The sequence below is a fragment of the Meleagris gallopavo genome, chromosome 1 (assembly GCF_905368555.1).
Source record: "Meleagris gallopavo chromosome 1, MGAL_WU_HG_1.1, whole genome shotgun sequence".
Taxonomy (NCBI): domain Eukaryota; kingdom Metazoa; phylum Chordata; class Aves; order Galliformes; family Phasianidae; genus Meleagris; species Meleagris gallopavo.
Window position 1 is genome coordinate 49,562,621 of NC_139404.1, and position 10,014 is coordinate 49,572,634.

Below are 10,014 nucleotides of genomic sequence, written 5' to 3' on the forward strand. Positions count from 1 at the left end.
CCTCCCCCGAGGAGCACGAACCCAAACACACTAAGACACGCCCCCGCACCGCCCCTCGCACCGCCCATTGGATTGCGCCCCGACGACCCCCGCGCTGATTGGCTGTCTCGTCCGCTCGTCTCATCTCTCTCCGCCCTTGAATATTGTCTATTGGGGAGAGCCACATGGATCTCCCCGCCCATTAGCCACGGCCCACGTCCATCAAAGAGAAACATCCACCTTCCAGCTCCTCTCATTGGACAGTCTCGACAGTACCCCCTCAATGATTGGCTGCTCCGGCTGACTGTCACATATTGACGTCTCCTCCCTCGCTGGCTGCCCGATCCTCCTCCCACTCCTCCCGTTGGCTGGGAGGTTGGCCCCGTAAATGAGACGCCCGCCCCTACTTGCCCCGCCCTCTCCACGCTACGGATTGGCCGGTGGGTTGCGCCCTCGCAATCCATTGGCGAAGGGATGTGCTCGTCACACCCTAACATGCAGAGGCCCGCCCATCGAGCTGCGGCCCTCGGCGGTGGCGCTCGAAACGAGGTGGGAGAGAAGGCTGCACCAGCGTGCCTCCTTTCTCTGCCCAATGGAGGAGACAGGCACACGCGGCAATGAGGAGGACCGCGGCCATCGCCGCCTCATGATGCCAGGCGGCAACAACGCCACACTCCTGCCATCTGCAACGACGTTTGCTTCTTGCCCCGCCCTTCCCACACAGCGATTGGGCGGGGAGGATGTCAGTCGCTCTACTCGCCAGTCCATTGGTGCGCGGCGACTCCTCCGCAGCCAACTGGCAGCCGCTCCCGGTGTCACCCACCGGATTACGCGCAGGCGTGGGCGTGAGGGGCGTCCCCCACCCTATGATTGGTTGAGTCAACTGTCAGTCCCCGCACTGTCTCGCGGCGGCGGGGGGGGAAGGCGGTGATGGGCCGCGTGAGGCGGCGGGGGCGTCACGTGGCTCCCGCCGTTGCGCACGTGACGGGGCTGGCGGCCGTTGGTGTGGGGGGAGGGGTTGTGTGAGGTGGTCCCGGAGGGCGTGGTTCGGAGGCTTCGCACGGTGGGCTGGAGGGAAGCGGGGGCTGTGGGATCAAGAAGAGCTGAGGAGGAGACGAGCAGAACAGAGGAAGGAGCGCTCTGAGGGCACCTGTTGGGTCAGCAACACTCAGATGTGGGGCTCGGTGTTGGATGACGTGGTCTCCGTAGGTCCCTTCCAGCTCTTCTTCTGTGATCACAAAGGCATTTGAGAGGGAGAGAAAATGGGAGTGTGCACCCCATTTCCTCTTTTGGTTCTCCAGTACAGCTGAGGACTGGTGTTAGCACAGTGGCTGTCACCTCCCGGCCTCAAACTGTGTGCCTGCGTGCCAGTGCCATGTTTCCACTTGGTCTCCTCGGGAGAATCCCATTACAACACTGCAGCAGCTGAAATTGGAGTTTTGGTGCCAAAAAGCAAACGAGAGATGCAATAATACGAGGGAAAAGCCTCGGAAAAGCCAGTTTTTTTGTTTTTGTTTTTGTTTTTTTTTTCCTTGGAGCATGCAAAAGGAAACAACATACGTAGTACATTTTGTATAAGTCTAGGAAACCAGAAACATTCATGTCAGTGGAGCAAAAGGTGCCACGCTGCAATTGCCCCCGTAATTTCACGTGGTAGAAAGCAAGCATGTTTTGTTGGATGGATGGTCCAGCAGGTCCCGCGCAGGTTCACGCATGGATTTGGGGGAATCTCAGCTCCTGGGCTAGTTCCCGGCTCTCAGAAAGTCCTAACGTGTAAGAAGAAAATAGTCCTTACTATCTTTTCACGCTTCTCCCATTTGCATTTCTGTCCAGAAGCGGGACGTAGTTAGCTAGTGAGACTGCATTTTTTCATCCACTGGATGTCAGTGTTACGCTACTGCTGTGGTGCATTGCCAGGTGCTGGGAGAGCTTTGGCTGCTTTGGGGTGAGGGATTCAGGAAGAGCTTTCTCCTATGGTTGGTTTGCGATGCTAGGAAAGCGCAGGGGAACAGGTTTGATAGTGTGTGGACATTCTGCCTTTGGGACCCTACTCACAAGGCTCATAAAGTATAAAACCTCAAAGTGACTGAGCCCTGAGGGAGATGTGCTTCAGCACTGGGGTCAATTCCACCTTTGCTTCTTATACACTGAAAATACATGGCCTCATCTCTTTAAAAATCAGATTTACTCATTATACCAGGGACAAATAATGCTGCATCTAACAGAGTGGGGATGAAACACTAGAAGCAGCCTTGCAATCTGGATTTGGAAGTTAGGTTTTCTTAGACCTGACAGTGGTTTATTATTTCCAGCAGTGCCATAACCTCCTTTTTAGAGGTTTGCTAGCTTTTTTAAATTAGTGTATCTGAACGAACTCTGGTTACAGTCACCAGAAGCTGTTGGTATTGAAAAACAGTTATTGCTAAACGTGTCCTTTTCCTGCTTCAGATCCTTTAAGCCACAGCTATGTACGGGGCACAGAAAGTACCTGAGTGGTTACTTGTGCTGCAAGTAGAGACAGGTTGCCTTTTGGGAAGCCGCAGCAAAGCATATGTTGATGATCTTTACTGAGCATTATTTTTAGGTGTTTTGGTATGAAATGTGGCATTGCAAATATGATCTAATGCTATGCTTTATCAACAACTGAATAGCAGCCAGCATTGGGGAAAAAAAGATGGCTGTTGTTAAAATGATGATTTGTGGAAAAGTAATAAAAGAATTTATGTTACTTCTTACATATGAAGACAGGCTGATTAGGTTATTCTCTTGCTTATTTCTTTCTATTGGAAGCTGCATTTTGTTCTATCCTTTTCCTAGAAAACTCCAGTGAAGATTCAGCAGGCACATGGCATCAAAGTAGCAAAGGAATAAAACATTAATATTTGGAAACATTGGGGTACTTTAAAAAATACCCATTATCCTTATTGAAAAATATTTATCCTAATTACTACTTTCAGAAAACGTTTGCTAAGAATTCAGCATTTCCTGTTCCATCAGCTGATTGGTAAGATTTCCCAACTATTCTTATGCATTCTTCACATAGATTTCCAGATAGAAAGCAAGAGACAAAGGAAGTAAGACTTCATGTGCCTGGGAGCTATAAAAATGGGGATAGGAAGAAAAAAGATTTGTATTTAAAATAAAGAAGACTTCATTTTTTTCTTTTGCTTTCCTAGGTCTTCTATAACAGCAGAGAACAAGTACAAATGAGCAACGTAAAGAAAAAAACAGAGGAAATGAATACTAGCATTAAATGAAAGCAGGACAAAAAGAGAGAAATACGTCAAATGTAATTTTTGAACTTGTACATTGGCCAGGTGATTAATGCTAACATTCCTGCTTTGCAAACCTTCCCCTCCGCCCCCCTCCCCCTCAAAAAAAAAAAAAAATCTTTAAAACCCCCAGCATTCGAGGATCTGAGTTTTAAGTCTTAGAAACGTCTACATCCGTAACTGTACTCAACACAAGAAGCTTATTTTGACATGACTTATTTTCAGGTGCTGTACCCATGAAAGCCATGCAGTTGCGATAGTTTCAAGAACAGTTTATGAATGTCCGAGGTGAAATGCTTAGCAGAATTTCCAACTTGTGCTGCTGTGCTCACATAATTCTCTTGAAAGGAAAAGGGGAAAAAAGAGAAGTTTGTCAGCCCACAGCTAAAGGGAAAATATTACCAATTTGATGGCAGCTGTTCTGAAACAGAGAACAGTTTATTACAGTATTTTGTTTTGTCTTTTTTTCCTGGAGGCAAAACTAAAACAATGCTTCGTTAACGCTATTTGAAGCTATTTAAATATCGCAATTTTCAGCAAAACAATATTAACATGTGGAGTCTTTTAATAGAAAAAAAACGCAATTAGGAAAATGTTCTGAATAATATTGTATTCCTTTACCCAGCCTTTTTTCTACCCACTTTTTTTTTTTTCTTTTTTTTTTTTTCCTGCTATGCTGGCAGAGGAAGATGTCTGCTTTGTGCTTCCAGTTCTGAAAATGAAGCAGTGTGCACATAAAAGTTATTGGCAGCTGTGTTGAGGCCAGAGGTCATGCAGCTCTACAGGCAAGATTTTATTTACCTTTTCACCTCCCCATTTCACCAACTTGGTCAGAGATGATACTCAACAGCAGCAGGAACTTATACACAACAGTTTGAGTCACCTTTAGCTGAACCTAAACAAAACTAAAGTATAGGTATGCGAAAGCAATTACAGCATTTTATTGTCACAGCTCCACCTTCATCATCAGGACAGTGTTAGAATTTTACATTGAGACATAGGGTAACTGCTAAAGGCACTCTCTCCTTCCACTTTCCAAAGTTTAAGTGTACACTGGAGTTTCCATTGCTTCGAGGGCAGCCACACTTTCACATGCAGCACTCATTTCTGTACTTTTTTATGTCACCCAGCCCCATTGTAATAGAATAATCAGGCTTGGAAAAAGAAGAAGGCTGGGACACAAACCTCCCATCCCCTCTATTCCTCAGGAACTGTGAATATATATGTACCCTTCCAAGCAGGGAATGAGGAAGCTGTGCATATCTAGTAATAGCACACGTGCAGGACTAATGCTGTTACTGGAAAAGCTCCCACCTGTCTTGGCTATTTCAAACTCCTGCTGAGATAACAGGAATATGTAACTTTTTTCTCCCGATTTTTTTTTTCTTTTTTTTTTCTGGGAGTTGTAGCCGTGTAGTAATTTAAGATGGCAGCTTTCCAAGGCTTTGCAGTGATTCTAATTAATTGGGTACATTGTTTAATTTTTATTTTAACTTGGGCTTTTTCCCTCTTATTCTAAAGGTCTCCCATTATCCTTTATTATGAAGGAGATCAACGCAAGCAGAATGGCTGCCTTAGTCTGTGGAAGCAACACTGTTGTCTGTTGAAAAGGTGCACCGCTGTCCACACCTGTCAGAAGGACTGAAAGCAGTACTCAGGTGGAATAGCAGTACTGCTTTGGTCTGGCGAGCTGGGCACAGACTGTGAGCAAGTGAGACTCTGCAAGAAGAATGCGTGAGAAAACAATGAGTGCGGTCTGGCAAACAGGGTGAAGTGTAACTGCAGAATGGGGCAAAATTGTTCAGACTGAAGGGCAGAAAATCTGGAGGTGGAAACATCTGTTTCCTTTGCTGGTGTGGAAAATCGTGCCTCCTCCAGGCAGACTGAGGAGGGAGACAGAGAGAGAACCCACAAAAATTGCCATAATCAGGGAGTTAGAGCTACAGTTGGACTGCTTAAACTCTCCCTCATGTTGGATGGTGGTTACACTATTGCTCCTTTCCAAGGCTTTTCATCCACAACTTCTCCAAGTGGTGTTTGATGGGGAAGCGTAACATCTGCATTTTTATTTTAAAAAAAGTACGTAACAAGACTGCTTATTGCCACCTGCAGAGGAACCGGAGTCAATTACAGTAGAACTTGAGGACAGAAAGTGAGAATAATGCAGGAAGGGAGCATCATAAGAAAGAAAGCTAGAAAGGAAAACGACTGCAAGACTGCACAACCTTAGGGCCAGTAAAAAAAAGATTTAAAAAGGAGTGCTAAGGAGTGGGAAACTGCATGGAAGGTTTCTTGGATCCAGGGTTGCACACAGAAGGTGTATTTCATCTCTCCTGCACAGATATATGGGCACACGAGCGCACACTGTCTTTCCTGGCTCTCACCTTTCCTGGCCACAGCCTCCTCCTTACCTTTGCATCAGCTGCTGCAGGGAGGCCCTAGCCCAAAGAAAGAGCTGCACAGAGAACAGAGGGTTGATGACAGTGGTGACAGCAGGAAGAGCTGCACAAGGAAATGGACCAGCAGCAGCCGTTTCCATGACTTGGCCTCCAGCGGTTTCTGGAACAGAGAACAGCAAAGCTGGGTGGGCCAGGCTGTTTGTTCTTTAATACTTAAATCTGACTGCTTACAAACCCTGTGACTCACTCACTCTCCCAGCTCATCTTCTGCAATGGTTGGCAGCAAAGTTAAATCCAGGTTCACAAGTACAGCTTTGTGTCACCCCCTTGATGGAAGCCTGCCAGCAGCTTCCCCGTGGCTGAGCTGCTGTTGGGAGCTCAGGGTGGGGCTGCATGGGTAAAGCCCACAGGCTGACTCCTGAGAACAATCACAGGACCCCTTGGTAGCAGATGATCTCTTCAAAACCACCTATTAATCACACACAAGCAGAAACGGAGGAAGACTCAATTGCTCAGGGGCTAACATGCATTTGACCCACTGGGCTATTTTCTTTTTTGCACAGGGAAGGAATGATGATGAGGATTCTAGTGGATTTCATCACACGCTGACAACCGTTTGCAAAACAGCATGTTATCCCCACACATGTGAAAAAGCAAGCAAAAACCCCAGGACTTTCCTTTCAATCCACTGAACTCCCGGACAACTAGAAGAAAGTCAAAAGTTTGTTGGGTTTTTCTTTCTTTCTTTCTTTCCTTCCCCTGAAGAGAACAAGATGTTCTGTGGTTGCTGTTCTGGATTCACTGACTGTGCTAAAGAAAGCATGTTCCCTCTCAAGAGCATTGAGCAGCTCAGTTCTACTGTTTCTGCTGCTTGGACTGCACTTGATTGCTGCTGCTGGCTTACTTCCTGTCACTGGGAACATTGCAGAGCTTAAACCAGCCCTGGCAGCAACTCTTCCTTACGGTTTTGCTTCCACGGGCTAACCATAGCACAAAGAGCAATGAAAATACACATTAAAAAGTACTCTTAACAAGGTGTTCCAGACCAGGGCTGTGTTCAAGAAGATGTCTGTGTTTATCAAGAGAGTCCAACTCCCAAATCCTCCTATCACAGCCATTTCTTTTGAAGCAGTATTCAATGATAAGACCCTACAGCGTTTTCAAGGGTTTCCTCACGTTAGCAACACTGCTGTACACAAGTGAATTCCCAATTACTTATAGCAAGCGCTACTTACATGGGAGACTTTGCAACAAGATGGAGCCTGCCTGAAACAACAGCCTCCTTTTGGCTGCAGGGTACAGCATCTGTGGCTGGCGCCTGTGCTTGTCTGTCTCTGTCTTTGTTCTTGTGAGTTTGTCTCCTTGGATGCAAAAGGGAAGCTGTTGGTCATACTGTGCTGTCAGGATCTCCAGCATTCATCCAGCGTAACCCCAATGGGTGCAGCGAAATTAATCCAGATTTGCTGAAGTGGAACTTTGGTTCTGTAAGTTAATTAACATGTTTAAAAGCGGTTTGGAAATTGGTGAGAAACCAGTGGAGACCACTTTAACTTTTCCTTCCAGAAAAGTTTTGATTTATTGAAATGCTATAGTCATAAATACCAAACAAAGGAAGTGAATATATTACAGTGTCTTCCTTGTGAAAGGGTAGTGGCAGATGCTTGGATAAACCAGGAAACAGGTCTTAATTTCAGCGCAATGCCTGCAAGGATTTTTCTCTCTCATACCTCTCCAAGAAGTTATTTTAACTACCTCTCCATGAGATTTATTAGGCTGTGAAGGAGAATTTCAAACAAATGGTAGAATAACAAGATCCTAGAAAGATACACTGGTGAATTGTCTTGCATTGCACTAGGGCAATGACCCAGACGACCTAGCAGCCTTTTCCATTTCTAACATTCATGATTACCACAGTTATACCTCAGGACACTGAACAGAGCCATTTTCTTCCTTTCAGAAGCAGTAAAATGTCACTAATGGCCACGCTAAATCAGAAGAACTTATCCTTCTGCAGATGTGTTACACACTTAGCAAGACAGCTATAAATGATCCCACTTGGTTTATATTTGCTATTTTCCATTTCTGTAGTGCAAGTGCTCTGCTCAAGGGGGCTGCCAGCGAAGGAAAAGAATTTCTGGTAGGAGTTTAAGGATAACTAAGGAAATGGTTGCATGACCTATAAAGAGAGGATCATAAATATTGCAATAATAAAACCAATAGCTCTTTCAAAGTTTAAATAGCTTTTCTTTTCAAACACTTGAAGTAAATGCCCTTTTCCCAAGGTTGTCTAGCATCTGTGCCTTGGGATTTTACTCAGTTTCACCAAATACATTGTAATTTCTCAGAGAGATAGCTATTCTTTTTAATCATTTTTGTTTGTGGAAGTGTCCTCTTCAGAGAAGCTGGAACCCAGCTACCTCAAAGTGCCTTATTACTTCCTCTATTACTGAAGTTTCAGAGAAGCCAGAGCACAGCAGTAAAATAGCCCCTGCATTTCTTAAGCACTATGTTCACAAACAATGGAAGATGAGGCAAGTATTCTGTTCCTCATAAACAAGCAGCACTACTTATACATTTTCTTACATCCAAGGGGAAATCTCGGATACAAGGGTCTGCCTGTGTAAGTATTCAGGTATACAATTCATTTTCTTCACAGTCCCAACTGTGCAAAAAGCCAGACCTGGGCTGCTGTCAGTCTGCATAGTAGAATACAACTGACATTCCTATCCCACACACTCTGTTGGCATGCAACACGTAGCTTTTGTTTTCATGGTATAGGATCCAGCTCTAGAGTAAGCAATCTGTTTTCATGTGCTCATTTTTTTTTTCCCATACTCCATCTTACATCATTGTGTAACTAGTGCAGGGAAGCTCAAACTGATGTGTTCCGCCAGCTATATCAGAGCAATACATGCACATCTTGCTGAAGCATTCCTATTCCTTTGTCAGCCCATATTGCCATATTTATTTAATTTACATCTCAGGCCCTGGTTTGGGAATACTGTTTTGGATACAGTAAAAGGGCACTACGCCTGCCACAGGCAGAGGCTAGAGAGCCTTGATATTAGTGCTCAATCCTGTGTATCGGTCAGCTTGGAGAAAGCAGTATTCTTTCTGTGACAGCCACTCCAGGTTGGTAAATCAAAAAGCTGAAGAAACACGGTGTTTATTCAGCCCACAGTGGGCATGTGCCAAATCCGCCCCCAAACTCATGCAAAATGCTGATCTGGCCACAGCCCACTGGCACAATGTACTTTTTTCACTTGCACAATTGAAATAAAATTCACTATTCAGCAGAAGCTTTTTTTTTTTTTTTCTTTAAAGAAATCAAAAAGGCAAAAGACCCTTGAATACAGACAATACTTAGAAAGTATCCTTGACCTGACTTCCCTGTTGCTTGCCTTTGGTACCATATGCATTAAAATCTGCTATCATTTTTATATTCTATGTTTCAGGCCCTCTGTAATGGCTACATTCCTTGTTATTCGTGTTTTAGTTTGGTTCTATGCTCCATCAGCTTTCCTGCACAAATTCCACACATAACCAGGAAAATACAAGCAACGATTTCACACATCCACTGTCATTAAGTCTTGTCTTTCAGCACACCCTATCACCTGGAAGTTGCCTGTCTCAGGTACAAAGCAAGAGAAGGGCTGTTTCATGCTCACAGTTCTCCTAGAAAGTGACATATCTAATATTTTAGAAAAAGAAAACAAAACCTGACAAGGCAGATGAAAAGACAGGAGCTGGTATTGCAGCTAGGCAGACTGAAAATGGAGAGAAAAACAGAGTTAGGAGCATCTCAAAAACTTTTGACGTTGGCAGATCATGTTATGAATTTAGGATACACCAGCAATTCTGCCCAAAGTTCCTATGCAGATGCTTCTCAGCTATTCTTCCTTACTTTCGCGTTGTGTTGAAAAGCATGGCAAATCTGTCCACATTGTGAGTGAGACTGGAGAAGCTGAAACACTATATATCAAGGTGTGGTTTTCTACATCCTCACTCCCCAGGTATGCACGTGTAGACTTGCAGCAGAAATCAGTAAGTGTTGTGACAAGAGTTAGGTAAACATCTGTCAGTTCTGCTACATGCTACGTCCATATGTTTCTCTTCTGAGAGGGTTCCTACTGTTGTTTGTGCTTTTCAAAAGCTTTTCTTGTTTACGAGGATTCCCAAATTTGCAAATTTCCCCTAAGGACAGGGGACACAAGGTCTAGGTGACACAAAGAGGTCACTAATTCCTGGGCTGTTCCCTGATTTTGAAAGAGCGTGAACAAAAGTGTCAGGAAACAAGAAAGAAGTAAATAATAAATAGTAATATTAAAGATAAAGTACGTTTATCTTAGTTTCTTGGAAAACCT

At 44.6% G+C, this 10,014-nt stretch overlaps 1 long non-coding RNA gene across 1 annotated transcript; it reads left to right on the top strand.

Annotated features, from left to right (window-relative positions):
- The first annotated feature begins 71 nt into the window (after nucleotides 1-71).
- LOC109367243 (uncharacterized) lies at nucleotides 72-8,991 on the top strand. The gene is made up of 2 exons (XR_014883844.1): nucleotides 72-1,752; nucleotides 3,156-8,991. It is a non-coding gene; the product is annotated as an uncharacterized LOC109367243 (long non-coding RNA).
- Nucleotides 8,992-10,014: the final 1,023 nt, after the last annotated feature.